At 41.6% G+C, this 16,367-nt stretch overlaps 1 protein-coding gene across 1 annotated transcript in view; it reads right to left on the bottom strand.

Annotated features, from left to right (window-relative positions):
• FAT3 (FAT atypical cadherin 3) overlaps nt 1–16,367 on the bottom strand; it is a 222,837-nt gene that overhangs the window by 134,286 nt on the left and 72,184 nt on the right.

The following is a 16,367-nucleotide window of genomic DNA, read 5'->3' as shown; positions in this document are numbered from 1 at the left end:
AAGAGTACTGCAGAGCTTGCAGTAAAGCTGGCAGGAAGAGAGAGACAAGGCCCTCGCCCCATGGGATGGCCCAGCCTCCTCTGCACCCAGGGTCCAACACAAGGTCTGTGCAGACTCACAAGACCAGTAAATGCACAGGCAATAGAGCTATCAAGGCACAATCCCACCCCTCATACTCTGGAGACCAGAGAATGTTGGCTTCCTGGACAAAGAGTGCAGAACACGAACAAAGCCCACTAATCCACCGTCTGCAGTTCTCAGTTTTTTGTTCATAGCGAGCTTTGCAGGCACCTGGCCCCATTTTAATCACCACCTATCATAAACTGTAATTTCAATAACACGGCCACAGCTGGCTTTCTTCAAAATAAAGAATCACTATCAAATGGTTTAGTAATGTAGCTCTGTCTACTGCTTTGACTCTGGGGTATAGAATTCTATCCTAGAACCTACCATATTTCTCACTCTCTAAGACACACCTGACCATCAGATGCACATAAATTTTAGATGCTCTCCACCCTTACACTCAGGCTTCAGCTCCAAGTGGCAGTCACTCCATAAGATGCACTTTTGGGGGGAAAAAGTGTGTCTTACGATATAAAAATACAGTACTTTCTGTAGGTTGTTTTATTACACTTTCATCTCGTCAAAGATTGTGTTCTAAATCTATCATAAAATAAGTATTTGGATATTGCGTAGAATCACGTACTTGTAGTTACAATTACTATAACATGGGGATTAATTTGCAAAGATCAATTTCCATATGTTTCCTACTTATGAATGTACAAAGAGTATCCAGAGGAATGATCTGTTTTCCTTCACCATTAATACATCAAACCCAGTAACCATCAATCACCACGGAATAACTGTCATGCAGAAGGGCCCTGAGCCAATGTTTTCATCGGGCCCACACCTTTAGCCACTGCAGCTCATGTTAAGACCCTGAACACACCAAATATTGAAAGCCCTAAAGCTCTTTGATGACTCAGGTAAACTTATTTAAAGTTTAAGGGAGGCTAGGTCAAAGTGGTGGAGCACACACCTAGCAAGTTTAACACTCTGACTTCAGTCCCTGCCACCATATGTACCCCACCTTCATCCCTGCACTGCCAGCTGTGGCCTCAATAAAAAAGGCAACCAATGAACTTTCAATTTTTCTTCAAAGAATACTTAGGAAATTTCCATTACTATGTACATTTTGACAACGTACAGACTATGTCAGTACAAATTTATCTTCATTCTTCAGAGACAAGTGAATCCAGAGATAACGTCAAGAAAATAGTTCATGTCAGCCAGACATTAAAAAAAAAAAGACAGTACTATAGCCCCACTGGGATTCAAACCAGCGTGAGATCTCTCTACTGCATAAGGAACTGCAAAATCCCAATGCAGCATTCCCAAAAGGGCTTATGCTCTCCAGAGCCAGCAAGCACGCCATATTTTCAGAACATCTACAGTGCATGAAGCACTGTCCCTGTAGACAGAAATGCTGCTTCCTCACAGACACCAGGAAACAAGAAGGAGGGCAAGTAAATGATGGATAAGAAACAACCCTTAAGGGCCGGAGAGATAGCATGGAGGTAAGGCATTTGCCTTTCATGCAGAAGGTCATCGGTTCAAATCCCGGCGTCCCATATGGTCCCCTGTGCCTGCCAGGAGCAATTTCTGAGCATGGAGCCAGGAATAACCCCTGAGCACTGCCGGGTGGACCCAAAAACCAAAAAAAAAAAAAAAAAAGAAACAACCCTTAAACTACTAACAGGGATCTTATTACAAATGGCAGCACAGTTCCTTCATTCTGGATGGCCTCAGACACATTATATATTTATCTGGTCTTGTTTTATTTTGTCAGGTTGGATGTTGGAATCCATAAAAATTATGCCAGAAAAAGCCAAAATTCCCTTTGCATTCTGCTAACTGGCAAGAGTGTAAGCAGAGTGAGAAAGGAAGTTGTGTGTCCAAGGGAGAAACCCTGGCAAGAAGGGTGGCCAGAATGGTGTTCTATGCTCCTGGGCCAGAGGGCACCATGCAAGGACAATGCTTGGCAAGAATATACATGACTTAAGTTGACAGGGAGTGGAACCCAACTGGTCTCTCATTGGCACTGAGGCCTTTACAGTCGATCAGATTTGAGTACCAGAGCCTCCCTGCCCTTTTTTATCATTGATTAATTCTAAAGAAAGGGGGTTTGGGATGAGTCTGTTCATGGCCATTAACGCTAATGGGGCATTTACAGAGAGATGACCTTTCCCCCACTGACCTCACAGGAGAGAGAAAAGTGGCTTCTTGTCACTGAAATGAAGGCCACCAAGCAGCAGGATGCCTAGCCCTGGACTTCTGTGGAGGGGCCTTTAGACCCACTCTTTGGAGCCTCATTCTCAAACCACTCATCATCCTAACTCCATAGTGTCAGGACATCTCAGCAAACCAGAAGTGACACAGTAAGGCAGAGTCTTGGACAGAGAGGTCCCCTCCAAAGGCATGAGCACCAGGCCGTGAGTTCAGCAGGCACTCAGTGAAGAGCTACAGAAAGTGAAGACTTTGTTCAACATTGGCCCAAATGTCCCCAGTAGAGCAAGCTGAGCACTGGGAAGCACTGGGAAGTTCTCTGAGCATGGCCCATATGAAATGCTGCATAAGGCAGATCTGGGAAGGAGACCTGAGTCCTGAGCCCTATATAGAAGATACAGGGATGCCAGGACATGCTTGGGACAGCAATCTGGGATGATGAGGAAGTTGTCATTCCTGTTTGGGCAAAACAAGGGCTAAATTTTATTTTTTCTGGAAAAACACTTTTGTGTTACTTCCTCTCTCTCGGGAGATCCGGCATGTGACTGAGCACCAACACATACCTCACACAGATAGCTCAGAACTCCCTAAAGAAGGGCTTCTCATTTGTAGTAAAGGGCTTTGGGGAGCAGCTACTGTTGTTTGAGGCCTCAGAATGTCCTTTCCACATTTCTGAGCTGAATGAAAAGCCCATAAAAACAGATAGACAGAAAGAAAGAAAGAAAGAAAGAAAGAAAGAAAGAAAGAAAGAAAGAAAGAAAGAAAGAAAGAAAGAAAGAAAGAAAGAAAGAAAGAAAGAAAGAAAGAAAGAAAGAAAGAAAGAAAGAGAAGAAAGAAAGGAAGAAAAGGAAGAAAGAAAGGAAGAAAAGGAAGAAAGAAAGGAAGAAAAGGAAGAAAGAAAGGAAGAAAAGGAAGAAACGAAAGGAAGGAAGAAGAGGAAGAAAGACAGAAAGAAGAGGAAGAAGAGAAAAAGAAAGAAAAAGAAGGAACAAAAGAAGGAAAAATAAGGAAAGAAAGAAGGAAAGGAAGGAAGGAAGAAGGAAAGGGGAGGGAAGAAAAAAGAGGGAGGAAAGTAGGGAGAAAGGAGAAAGAAAAAAGGAGAGAAGGAGGAAGGAAAATGAGGACAGGAGGAAGGAAGGAAGGACAAAGTCAACTAAGCCACTTATCAGTCGTCACATTATGGCAGCCTTGATAGCAACTTGTGGAAATTATCTCTAATATTTTTAAATATGTGCACAGAAAATATAAATTTACTGCCTCTTTTTGATGAAGTATCAAAGTGAGACTCGGAGACTTAAAGCCTACTTTATGCTGAAAGTCATTTCATCCGGCACTAAAAACACTTAAGTACTAAAATTATAGAAATATGTCTAAGTCTTGTTTCACAATAAACCATTTTAATAAATACCCCTATTTCCCGCATACGGACATCATTTCTTCACAGAAAAGCGTTTCTCATTCTGACAGAAAACAATTTAACTAAGTAAAAAATGAACAATTTAGTATGTACATAGCCAAGATGGAGTACGTCTTCACAAAATAGGAAATTTTACAGAGGAGAGAAATTAACTTAAGTGGTAGGAGGTAAAATTGGATTTATCTTGCTTAACTGAAGAATGTGCAATGGCAACAGATATAAAGGCAGAATTCTGGCAAAGGCATTGCTGTTTGTAGTGGTTGACACCTCACCTCACAGGAGATCATTCTACACCTCCTCACTCATGTTCCCAGATGCTTTCCTTCCTAAAAATAACTGATAAATAACCACTTATTATTGCTAGGAAAATGTCCCATTAAAGTCTTGCTATTACTTATTTAACCTCTTCTCTAAGGCTGTGGGACAGTAGTAATGAACAACTGTTGAAGGTAAAAATTTTTGAACTGGAGGGTAGATCACTATTCTGATCTTCATGAAGCCCTACACTTAGTACTGTACTGGTGGACAGAAGCACCATAAAATGTAAACAGCAGTACATATCTCAGAATATCAAGGGATCACATGCCATTCATTTAAATCTATTTTCAATAGAAGGTCCTTTTTAAGCAAATTCTATTGCAAGGCAAGAAGTTAAAAACACATGTAATAATGGTTATGACCACTAACAGCTCTGAGCACCTCATATCTAGAAGGCTAAGCTAAGTGCTTTATAAAATGGAGTAGGGGCTGGCAGAAGCCATAGAGCAAGTGGTAGAGCACACATGTTTTGCATGTGCCAATCCCTGAGCACCAGTAGGCGAAGCCTTGGTGTTCTCTTGAGCAAAGCTAAGTCTGAGTAGCTTCATGTCATTTGACTCAGCATTGAACTATGAGGCCTTCCCATGAAAAGGAGCTGATTGGAGGTGACCCCAATAGGCGTGTGTGTGTGTGTGTGTGTGTGTGTGTTAGAGAGAGAGAGAGACAGACAGACAGATAGAGAAAGAGAGAGAGACAGACACAGAAAGGGTACAAGTGAGCACACTTTGAATTCTTTCAGCAACTCAGTCAGGATTACCATTTTACTGGTTAACTTAAGTACTAGCCTAAGTCTAGAAGTAAATAAATCTGTTTGCCATCTGATTAGCAGTGACTTAGAACTACAGGAGAATTTCCAGGATCACTTGAGAGATAGGTGGGTATTTGGCACTTGTAGTTCAACAGCTTAAGGAGTAGAATGGTCTGAAAGGGAATGATTCACTCATCAATTTTTGGCCAATTTTCCTATGTTACACTTGAGATAAAATTGAAAGCAGCAAATGCCATATAAGAACTGTGGTAACCAGGACTGAATCCTACCTAGCCTGTGCTGGAGACTATAAATAGTCCAAATCACAACCCACAGGATCTCAGTATTGATAAAAATGTCAACAATGACATGGCCTAAAAAAACAAGCACCTTTACCTGTCTTCTCCCTAATCACTAACCCAAGAGGATGTGACAGAACACTTCTTTTCTGAGCCTCTAGCCTGACCTTTTTCTATAACAATGGTTTGGTTTGACTCTCTCCTATTCATAGAGGAACCCACTTCTAACAAGATGGGGGAAAATCAGGCATTATTAGTGCAGCCAGAGTCGACTCTTAAGGGAAAGGTTCCTTGGAGTCTCACTAATGTCTGGGCCAGTTCTGGAAAGTCTATCCAGCTGTCAGCCTCTTAGGGAGTTGCGCCTGCTGTCACTGTCTTAGCCTGCCTGAGCAGCTGGATAGTATGTGGAGACAAGATGCTGACAAGCCGCAGAATGTCTCTCTCACACAGCTGGACCAAATATGGAGACAGGATGCTGATAAAACACAGAACATCTCTTTACACTTCTGGAAGCTGGGTAGAGAATGTCATGATGCTGGCAGATCCAGTGTCCAGGGAGAGCCCCTTCCCCATCATCACAGAGGTACTAACTAGAAGGTATTATTCATATTGGCTTCATCGGATTGACTTCATTATTTCTCAATATCCCACTTTCAATTTCAGAGTATTTGGGGTACAAATGTTCACCTGAAATTCTCAGACTTACAACTCCTCACTTCCATCCCAAGCTTCTATCAGCGTCCCAATCATAAAATTCCTGGAAGAAGGAATCTTGGTGTTGTAAAAAAGAGGAAGGACTAAGGATTAGTACTCAGAGAAAAGGTTGTGGTGTGGCAAATGTCTCCAGAATTATTTTCCACAGGCATGTCTACTACGAGATTTGTGCCCCTGAAGAATGTTTCCCTGTCAGAGCCACATGTCTGGTGAACTATATTTCACATGTTCTCTCCCATTAGCCCTCTTTCTCCTCTTGAAAGCCACAATCAATACCAGATTCATTGGCAGAGACGGTCTTGAGGACCTTCAAGGGCAATATCCTTCCATATTAGCGATGGATTAAAAGGGAGGTCTAAGATGGACAGGAAAGGACATTTCAATTGATTCATAATCAATTGATGATTAGTTGATTGATCAATGATCTCTGCCATGCGAGCAGGAATGAAGTAGCAGCACACATGACACACAATAATGTTTTTGATTCTTGTTCAAGCTCAGAATTGTGCCCGAAGATTCTGAGACTTACATAAAAAAGAAAGGCCTTTCTGTTTTTATAAAAGTAGGCAGTGACAAGGACTTGACTGAAGTCAGAAGAACTCAGCCACTAGTAGCAGTTCTCTTTGCAAGGCATCTTACTAGTTTATTCCTTGGAAGCAGAAAGTTTTGAAATAGAGATGCGAGGTATCCAAGGATGCACCTTAGCCCCATCACTTTCCACAGCTCAATTCAAATTAGATGTTCACAAGCTTACGGGTGCCACTACCTCCTTTGCAGAAGCAAATAACTTAGTACCCCCACACCGTGCCATGCTGGAAATCTACCTTCTTTAAGTGATGCCCCCCAGCTGCACATGAGGTATTGTTAATATTGTCATCATTTCTGCAGCTCTGGGAGTGATGGGTAATAACTTGGGCCATTTCTGTTAGGTTATAACCCCAGATGGAATTGTGTAACAGAAGTTTTCTTTAAAATGAGCTTTATGACTTTTATTTGAATACTGATTCCCTGTACTGGTAAAACCCAGAGCCACATATTTCCTTTTTAGGTAAAAAGGAAATAAAAAAAAGTTGAAGAAACACTGTCTAGATGATGGTGTATAAAGAGTCAACATGGCAGGTGGACAGCGGTCTCAGAGAGTTAAGTCATGACCCTGCAGAAAAAGTCCGATGCTGTCTGCAGTGTGAGAAGGCCAGCTCCCTGAGGACTGCTTGCAGTGTGGACGGCTATTAGCTAAGGTCAACTCTGCAGGCCTGATGATGATGTCACCTGTTTACTGAGTGATTACTTTGAGCTAAGTACTCTTGAGAGCACTTTGCATATATTAACCTTGCTAACCAGCCCACTAGTTTCTGCAATTACCCCCTTGTTTGTTCACAGAGGATGTTGAATCTCTCTGAGCTTCAGCCACAGAGCTAAGGGGAATGAAGGCTGGAAGAGCGAGTCCTTTAGGTCCAGGTCTGGAACAGAACTCCCACAGCACAGCAGGGCAACCCAGCTGCAATTCTGCTGGCCAAGGGCAAGCACAACAGTGCCATTTTGCCACACAAACATGGGATTGGTGTCAGTTACTAGACCCAGGGTTCTGTGCCTTTACTGGAAAGAGTCCCACCCACTCTCCTAAACAACCTATCTTCACATGCATAGAGAGAGCTCTACAGCTCTTGGGCATCTTAGAAGGAATGCCAGGAAGCTAGGAACAAAGTCACTCAGAGAGACCAGTAAGTACCACAGAGCTCAAACTCAAGGTCAATGACAAAATGACACTCCATCCTGCAAACTTCTTCAATGGAAAGTTAGAATTTTGAGAGGAGCAGCTTCCAGATGACGTGCTTCGCAAGATGGAGAAAGTGAGCAAGACGGGTGAGGGCCCGTTGTGTAAAGACACTGAACACCAATCAATAGGAACTCTCAAGGGAAATGTCCCAGGCTAACCTCTTAGGGTGTAGGCAGGGCCAGGCTCCCTCTGGGGGCTCTAGGGGAAAACCCTTCTTGTCTTTTCCTAACTCTCAGTGGTATGAGAACCCTGGGCACATCTTAGTTTAGGGGCACATAATTTATCCCTATCCCTGCCTCTACACAAGCACCATCTCTCTGTGCCCAAATCTCCTTCTCAAGGATACTGATTCTCAAGGATACTGAGGGCCAATCACTTTTACCTGATTTCAATCATACCAACCCTATTTCCAAATGGGCACATTTGTGGGATTGTGACTTCTCTTGGGGCGAGGAGACACTGCACAAGTTATTTATTTATACCCATCTTTACCAAGTATGTTCAGTCATCTGAAAGATGTCCCAGCATTTTATATCCTAGAATCATTAGCATAATTGTTAAATGGAATCATGTTTTCCAGACTCAGTGGTGCTTGTCTTCAGGGTCACAGATACACTCTAGCTCTGCACGGACTCTCCAGTGTTCCTAGGGAGGGCACTTCTGCGCCCAGGACCAGTATCTTCCCAGGGTGATGAGAGCTAAGAGCAGACCCAGAGCATAACTCAGACCTGCCCTCTTGGATTTTGGGCTCTTTCCACTTCCCCTCAGGCCCAGGAGGAAAAATACATCCACGCAGAAAGCATCGAGGAGTGTCCAACAGTGACCAAATGCAAGAACGAGAAGAAGTGGGCAGTGATGCCAATTAAAATTCACTGTTTCTCTCAGAAAAAAAAGGAAGTAATAATCCAGTATAGTAAATCACTGCTGTGGAATTAATGTCCAGAGAGAAGAAATAAAAGCAAAATTTATGGCCTTAATCTCTTAATTTATATATCTAATTATATATACAAGTTTGTCACCTGCTTTATTTATATGGTTCTATCACCCTCCCAAATAATTTTCAATCATTTCCAGGAGTTGCTATGTGGACAGTGAGTCCAGTGGCAGGCTGGATTCTTGGGTGCCATGCCATCGTCTCTCTACCCAGCTGCCACGTGAGAAGAGGGGAGCAGACAGAACCCAGGTACCACCACCAGTCTCCTGCAGGAACCGAAATGCAGCATTTAGCCCTGAGGATGCCAATCTCCCTACTCCTGCCTAGAAGCTAGACCTCCAACATCTGTCTCTGATATCTTTCCTAGGAACGGTCCTATGAACTCCAAAACCCAATGCATTTCTCATAAGAGGTGAGAAATATGTCGCCAAAAACGTAGCCTGGTCCATCACAATGTGACTAGCCTGAGGTCAAGGTTTCCCGTTCTGTCATGGACAAGTACATGAGCTCCCACTTGTCTAAGTCCTATCCCCGAAGCTTCTGCAGGTGGCAACATGGGACAAGGTCCCAGCAAAGTAATTGGCCCCTTCCTGGAGGATCATAGAGAGTGATACTGCTTAGCCTCCCTGGATGCCTGGGCGAGGCAAAGGCCTCAGAACTTTACTCAATTCAATAGCTCCTTTTTCCTTTCCCAGCACCCCTGTTTGAGAAAAGAAACAATCCCAATTTATCAGTCAGAAGGCTGACATTAAGCAGAAACAGGATTTAGAGCTGCTTAAGTGTTTCAAGAGAATAAACCCTGGAGCCTTCGAAATAATCTCTGCATGGGGCTTCCTGAAGAAAGCTACTCAGACCAGCTCTGACGCGAATTGTGTTTCTAGCCAAATCCTCTCCAAACGCCGAGAAGTTAAGAACTGATAACTTCATCCACATCCATTCTGTTTGAAGTTTTGTTCTTGTTTTCCCAATAAATTTGCTTTCAAGTTTTTATAGAGCCTTTTCAAAATTCAAAACTTCTGGAGTAGAAGAAAGGCAAGAAAGTGTGGGATTTGCTCCCCATTTTAATTTTGTTTAATTTAATTATTTCTCTCTCTGTAGATACAGATGCATATCCCTGTGCACTGCTTTATAAACTCTCCATCACACCTCCAAACCCAGGATTCACCAAGTAAGGGTATTGATCCATGGCAAATGGAGTTTAAATGCTGCATGGTAGTCCAGTCACTCCTTGGTTTTTAAAAAGGAGCTCTTTGTTTTGTTTTTGGGTCTCACCCAGCAGTACTTAGGGCTTATTCTTATCACTGTGGTCAGGGACTGCTCTTGGTGTTTCAAGGGACTATATGGTGTTCCTGGAATCAAACCCTGGTACTCTGCATGCAAGGCAAACTTATTACCCACTATAGAATATTTCAGCCACAAGTATTTGTGTGTGTGTGTGTGTGTGTGTGTGTGTGTGTGTGTGTGTGTGTGTGTGTGTGTATGAGAGAGAGATTTTTATCCTCAGAGGGCATTTTATAATATCGGAGAAAATTCTGGCTAGGGGAAGGGACTAACTGGAATCTCATAGAGACCAGAGATAATGCTAAACAGCTTATCATGTATATGACAAAGAATTATCCAGTGCAAAATGGAAATGAGATGGAATACCTCTCTCCATCCAGTAGCATCCACTAGCATCCAGGTGACAGGGAGACAGAGCCAAGTCCACAACAGAAGAAAGCCTATTTCTTCAGCAAGCCTTCCTGACCAAGTCCTCTGACCCTTCCTGCTCAGATACCCTGAAGTCCCCACCCCATGCTAACTAGAATCCAAGGACAGAATGACAGTGCGGAAAAGTTCCTTTTGTCCTTGTTCTTTTGGAGCACATCCACTGGGATGAAAGGTCACAGCTGAATTTAAATAACCCTTGTGATAAATCTGCATGAGGCCCATTTGTTCTACTGGGCTTGTTGTATTAAATGAAGACAATTTAATGTTCTATAGGACAAGGACTCCTTTCATGGCTGAATGCAGGAGCTGGTGATTTACAGGGTTAATACATACTCATTGGCTCCAAGATCTGCTTTGCACCTGTACGTATGAATATCAGCTCATCATCTGGAGGCCATTTCCACCCATTCAGGGAAACTGAGCTTTTCATTAGGATGGAAGAAGGAACAGACATAAATAAGTGGTTTCTACAATGTTAACTATGGGGGGGGGGGGGGAAACAAGCACTAACCTTTGTATCCTTGTACCTAGCTCTCTGTCTCTCTGTCTCTGTCTCTCTCTTTCTCTTCTGTATGGCTATGATCTATACATAAAGGAAGGTTTCCTTCTATTTTCAAGAAAAGGTGCACTTAGGCAGATCACCACCAAAAAGTTCTAAGTAAGTTCTAGTAAGTGTAGTACTAAGAGGCTGGCGAACTGGCTCAGATGCTTTATATGCAGGAAGGTCCAGAGTTTATTGTCCTCTGAGCATCATTGAGAATGATAAGTTACTATGTGGCTCCCAGACAAAAATAGAATAAATAAATATACTAAAATAACTGTAATTAAGACTTATCTTACTGAAGATACCAAATTATTTATTACAGACCATTATCTTTGAGCTTTTCTAAAGATAAAATAATGAGGTGGAATTTTCATTCCCGCCTTCCTCCCCCCCACCACAGCCATTTCAGAAAGCAGAATCTGTAATCAGGGATATGAGTTGATTTGCGGGGGAATCTCAGGTGAAGGAAGCACTTTGAATTTATTGTCAAATCTTGAAACTCCAGCATCATACGATAAGACTATGACAATTAATTATAAAGTTAGCTTCTTTGCCCTCAGCTTTTGCTTCTTCATCTTTGTTACTGAATTTCATCTCTCTGCCTACCTGACTCTCAGGGGAAGCAATATAAGCACCCCTGGGACTTGTCAAAAGTACAAAGTATATAGGTATCTGAGCAGAACAAGCTTGCCCAGTGACAGTTCTTGTGCAGAGTGTGCTTAAGATATGTTTCCTTTCCATTGACATGTATCTACTGTCTTATAAGAAATGACAAATAAACTCTTGGTATTAAAAAACTAAGAATAAGTCATTTCTCTCTTTTTTTTTCTGGGACCCAGCTGGAATAAGACCAAAGTAAAAAAGCCACTAGGTGACAATAAGGAATATTTTCCCTAGCTGATGACCTCCAGAGTCATGGAAGATGGCGTTATAATGTGTGATAATGACATAATGGTTATGGTCATGAAAAACAACATTGCTTTAGCTATGCATACAGAAATGTTTTTCTTTCTTTTTTATTAATTTTCTAAAAATATTATCTTTATTTAAGCATCATGATTACAAACATGCCTGTAGTTGGGTTTCAGTTATACAAATGCCTGGAGACAATAGAGATGAGTGCTGGAAGAACCAGCCCATGATATGAAGCTCACCACAAAGAGTAGTTAGTGCAGATAGAGAAATAACTACACTGACAACTATCATGACAATGGTGTGAAAAAGAGACATAGAATGCCTGTCTTGAATACAGGCAAGGGGTGGGGGAGGAGAGAGTTGGGGGCATTGGTGGTGGGAAGGTTGCACTGATGAAGGGGGTGTTCTTTCCTATAACTGAAACCCAACTATAAGTGACTTCTCTTGTAAGAGAAAAATCTGTACCAGGCACTAAGGGCATACCTCTTCCTCTCTACCCACCTTGTGGAGAGAAAAACTTGTCCACCTACACACACACACACACACACACACACACACACACACACACACACACACACACACACACACACAAAGTTTGGTCACCCCAGGATGATCAGAGAAAAAGAGAACAAAACCTCACCTTTACCGCATTCCTGGTGGAGATGCCAGTTAGAGAGCAAGGGTCAGAGAGCTGTGGAAAGCCCAAGCCCTGGACAGATCTGGATGAGCTGGAATCCCTTTACAGACACAGGCTCTCAACAGGGAACATCTGAACCAGGGATCTTCAACTAATAGACACATGAGAAATGGCAAATGGATCCTTCTACTATGTACTTTTCCCCCTTTACAATAATGACTTTCAGAAGGAAGATACAAAACACTAGACATAAGGAAAATGTAAAAAAAAAAAAAAATCAGGGCCCGAAGAGATAGCACAGCGGTGTTTGCCTTGCAAGCAGCCGATCCAGGACCAAAGGTGGTTGGTTCGAATCCCGGTGTCCCATATGGTCCCCTGTGCCTGCCAGGAGCTATTTCTGAGCAGAAAGCCAGGAGTAACCCCTGAGCACCGCCAGGTGTGGGCCAAAAAAAAAAAAAAAAAAATCAAAGTAAAAAACAAAGGAGTTGTGTACCCTTGCTTTGTGTAGTACCTTAAAACAGCCCAAACATTACTGAGTAGCTTCCACTCTGATCCAGGTCATGATAGACCCGAGGAGCTGGCAAGTTCAACTCAACCTGATGATAGTCACTAGGCAGACAATCTTCTGGCCTCTCTCCACAGAAGAGCTTCAGAATCTATCTCAGGTGATGGGGTTTCCACATCCCTTTATCAGAAGGCATGAGCATCTCTCCTTCCGTGATATGACCATTCAATTTTCAGAAATGATCTTACACTTTTAAAACTGTTCTCTGTGTAAGTGAAGGCTGACAAGCTGGGTTCCCTGAGTGTAGAAACTGTTTCATATTTCTGTAGGCTTCAGGTCTAAAACAGCACAGTGGAAAAACCTGAGGTTCCAGTGCTATGTATCAGCCAACCAAGTAAGGAGAGCGATTACTGCCTTTCAAATATACCTTCCTCAAGAGGAGTGTTGAAACAATGTGGTTGCAGTTTATACAGGTCTATGTAGGAGGGATACAGACAACTCGTGGCCATAGTAAGAAAACCAATAGTTACTCAGTGCCTAACACTGAAGACTAAAACTATACTGTTAAAAACATGAAAAAAGAAACAGCTGGAAGCCCCAAAGAATTTCCTATCCCTACCCCAGTTCAGTTTGATGCCCCCAAACTGGCAAGCTTAAATATTGTTACCAGGAATGGAAGGACACTCTCAGGGGGCAGTGGATAACGGTCTGTGGGGTGTATTCCACTTAGAACACAAACCAGTGGGTAAACTCCAGTTACTGGCCCTGAGGGCCTTCACATGCAGGAAGGCCGCATTTAACAAAAATTTTGTGTTTCAGGCTGGAAGAAATCAAGGCTTCTTTTCACACGCCAAAGGGACCTCACAGAATCTTGTTTTTCTTCTTAAGCCACAGAAATTACTAAAGAAGGTCCAGAGACCTTCTAGGTTTGGTAAGAATAACATAAAAAGTTTGCTATTTTGGGCTGCAGTAATGGCACAAGCGGTAAGGCATTTGCTTTGCACGTGCTAACCTACAACAAACTGTGGTTCGATCCCCCGGCATCCCATATGGTCCCCCAAGTCAGGAGCGATTTCTGAGCACATAGCCAGGACTAACCCCTGAGTGTCAGCAGGTGTGTCCCAAAAAGCAAAAAAAAAAAAAAAAGTTATGCTATTTTATAGAATAAAATAGCTTTTTTGTTTTATTTTGCTTTGTTTTTGTTTTTTTGGGGCCACACCCGTTTGGTGTGCATGACTTTTTTTTTTTGTTTGGTTTTTTTTGATGCTCAGGGGTTACTCCTGGCTAAGCGCTCATAAATTGCCCCTGGCTTGGGGGGACCATATGGGACACCGGGGGAATTGAACCACGGTCCTTCCTTGGCTAGCGCTTGCAAGGCAGACAACTTACTTCTAGTGCCATCTCACCAGCCCAAAATAGCCTTTTTTACAACAACGACAAATCTTGCCTTTCTGCATTTCCAGATATCTGCTATACTCAGCAGGCCATTAATTGTATTAATTGCATTCCAATGAATAACTTTAATGATTAATTATCTATTATATCATTTAATAAAATTCATTATATATTTATAAATAACTAATTATTAAACATATACTATTGTTTTTGTTCCAATCCAGAGGAAAGAATGAAAGATGAGTTTTCTCTTCCAAAGGGGAGTCTTTCCTAGACACCCCTTGGGGACATTTTAGCCTTTCTGGCCCTGTGTCAGCCCGGTGCCTGCTTTATCATTTCTCCTTAACATCTAGAATCAACTGATAGACAAAAATACTTGGTTTCTTCACCTTGCCTATTCCCTGTCACTACAATCTCAGTGAAGGTAGAGACTTTTATTTCTTTGGATCTCTGTGCTCAGTAAATGCTCAATAAATATTTTGTAAATTAAAAAAAAACAATAAATAAAAAAAAAGAAAGAAAGATGAGTTTTCTAGACTACATCTGGACGAAAAGGTCTATAGAACAGCTTCCCTAATCAGACTGATTAGATATTCCTCCCACTTCATTAATTAAAATGTTAGACTGACATAAACACTGCTGATAAAGTACTATAAAGGGGATGGGAGAAATGCTCAAAGTTAGATGGTGTGAAGTTGGCATAAGATCGCTCCCTAGCCTTCATAAGAGAGCAACAAACTTAATGAGAATTAAACCAGCCTTGGCTCTGCAAATCTCACCAGGAACAAGAAACAGGAAGGACACAATTTTTAGAGTGTTTTGTCTGATGCCTTTGAACAAATACTGCCATTTTATCTTCATGAGTAACCCTGTAGAAGCAAGCAACAGCTTCTTATTTCCCAGGTAAGAATCTGAGACCCAAAGATTGAATGCCATGTTTAGAGTCAGGATATAGTATCAGTGTACCAGGCAGAGTGCTTACTTAGCCTTTTGCAAGGACTCTTATATCTCCAACAATCATCTCTCACAGAAAGCCAGAGTACTGACATATTCGATATTTTATGTTAAGGCTGGTGAGCAAGAATGTCTGATTAGACTTGTTTGTCTGCTATGGTCTATGGTATCGCCAAACAGAAAGTGTTAGAAAGGATTTGAAATCCAAGACCTTAGGACTCAAGCAACACCCCATCATTGAGTCCTTGCATGTATGTAGCTGAGGGGGTTCCCAATTCCACAAGGTATACAATTTATGTTTATGTACCTACTTCTTCATGTGACCTCTTTTTGGGTCTGTATCTCTGTGTCACTATCTCTTTTTTCTAATTATCTGAGTTAATTTGTGCCGTGACATTTGATGAGCTCTTTGCTCTTAAGAGAGGTTTCAGAAGAGCAATACAATCCAGGTTCCTTTTGTATACGGGCTATTTCCCAACAAGCTAGGAAAGAATAGACATTCAAATACTAAGCTTTCACCTTCAAGTTCAGCAGGCCTCAATCAGATATTAATGGCTGATAACTACCCTTTGTGTAGGACAGTAAATATATCAAATCCTGATTCAACAAAGACAAAATGCTGAAGTTTGCTTAACAAAATAATTGACCCACTAACAGTTAAAGATGGTCTATAATTTAAAAAACATGTGAAACACCTTTTAAAATTATACTAATGGGAATTTGCCATCTCATAAATGCTGTGTTTAGTTATATATAGAACTTTAATAAACAACTTGATCAGTGTTTTGCTACAAAAGCTGAACATGTTCACATTAATACAGATCAACTGTATCCTTTCTCTATAGTTCTAAATTTCAACTAATTTAAACTCAGTCCACCACCATTCTTACTTAGTTTTATTCTCTAAATCTAAATCCTAAGTAAGAAAGAAACCTCTAAGGTACATTCTGCAAAGCACTTTTTCAAGTACATGCTTGCCTTAAAACACATTCATATAAGCGTCCCCTGATGCTTTTAGCTCCTACCCAACCAATTAAGTTTTGATTTCAATCTCTAGAAATATTCTGAGCAATTAAAACTTTGTACTAGAAGTTCCTCTAAACACTGGCTCTTCGTTGATGGCAGTAAAAGAATCACAAAAAGCTAGAGTTACAAGATAAAGATTTGAAGAACATCATACAAACATAACAAGCTGGAATAAGATCAACAATGAG

The sequence above is a fragment of the Suncus etruscus genome, chromosome 8, assembly GCF_024139225.1.
Source record: "Suncus etruscus isolate mSunEtr1 chromosome 8, mSunEtr1.pri.cur, whole genome shotgun sequence".
NCBI classification, from domain to species: Eukaryota; Metazoa; Chordata; class Mammalia; order Eulipotyphla; family Soricidae; genus Suncus; species Suncus etruscus.
The sequence above is the reverse complement of the archived record's forward strand: the minus strand, read 5'-3'. Positions and strand labels throughout refer to the sequence as shown.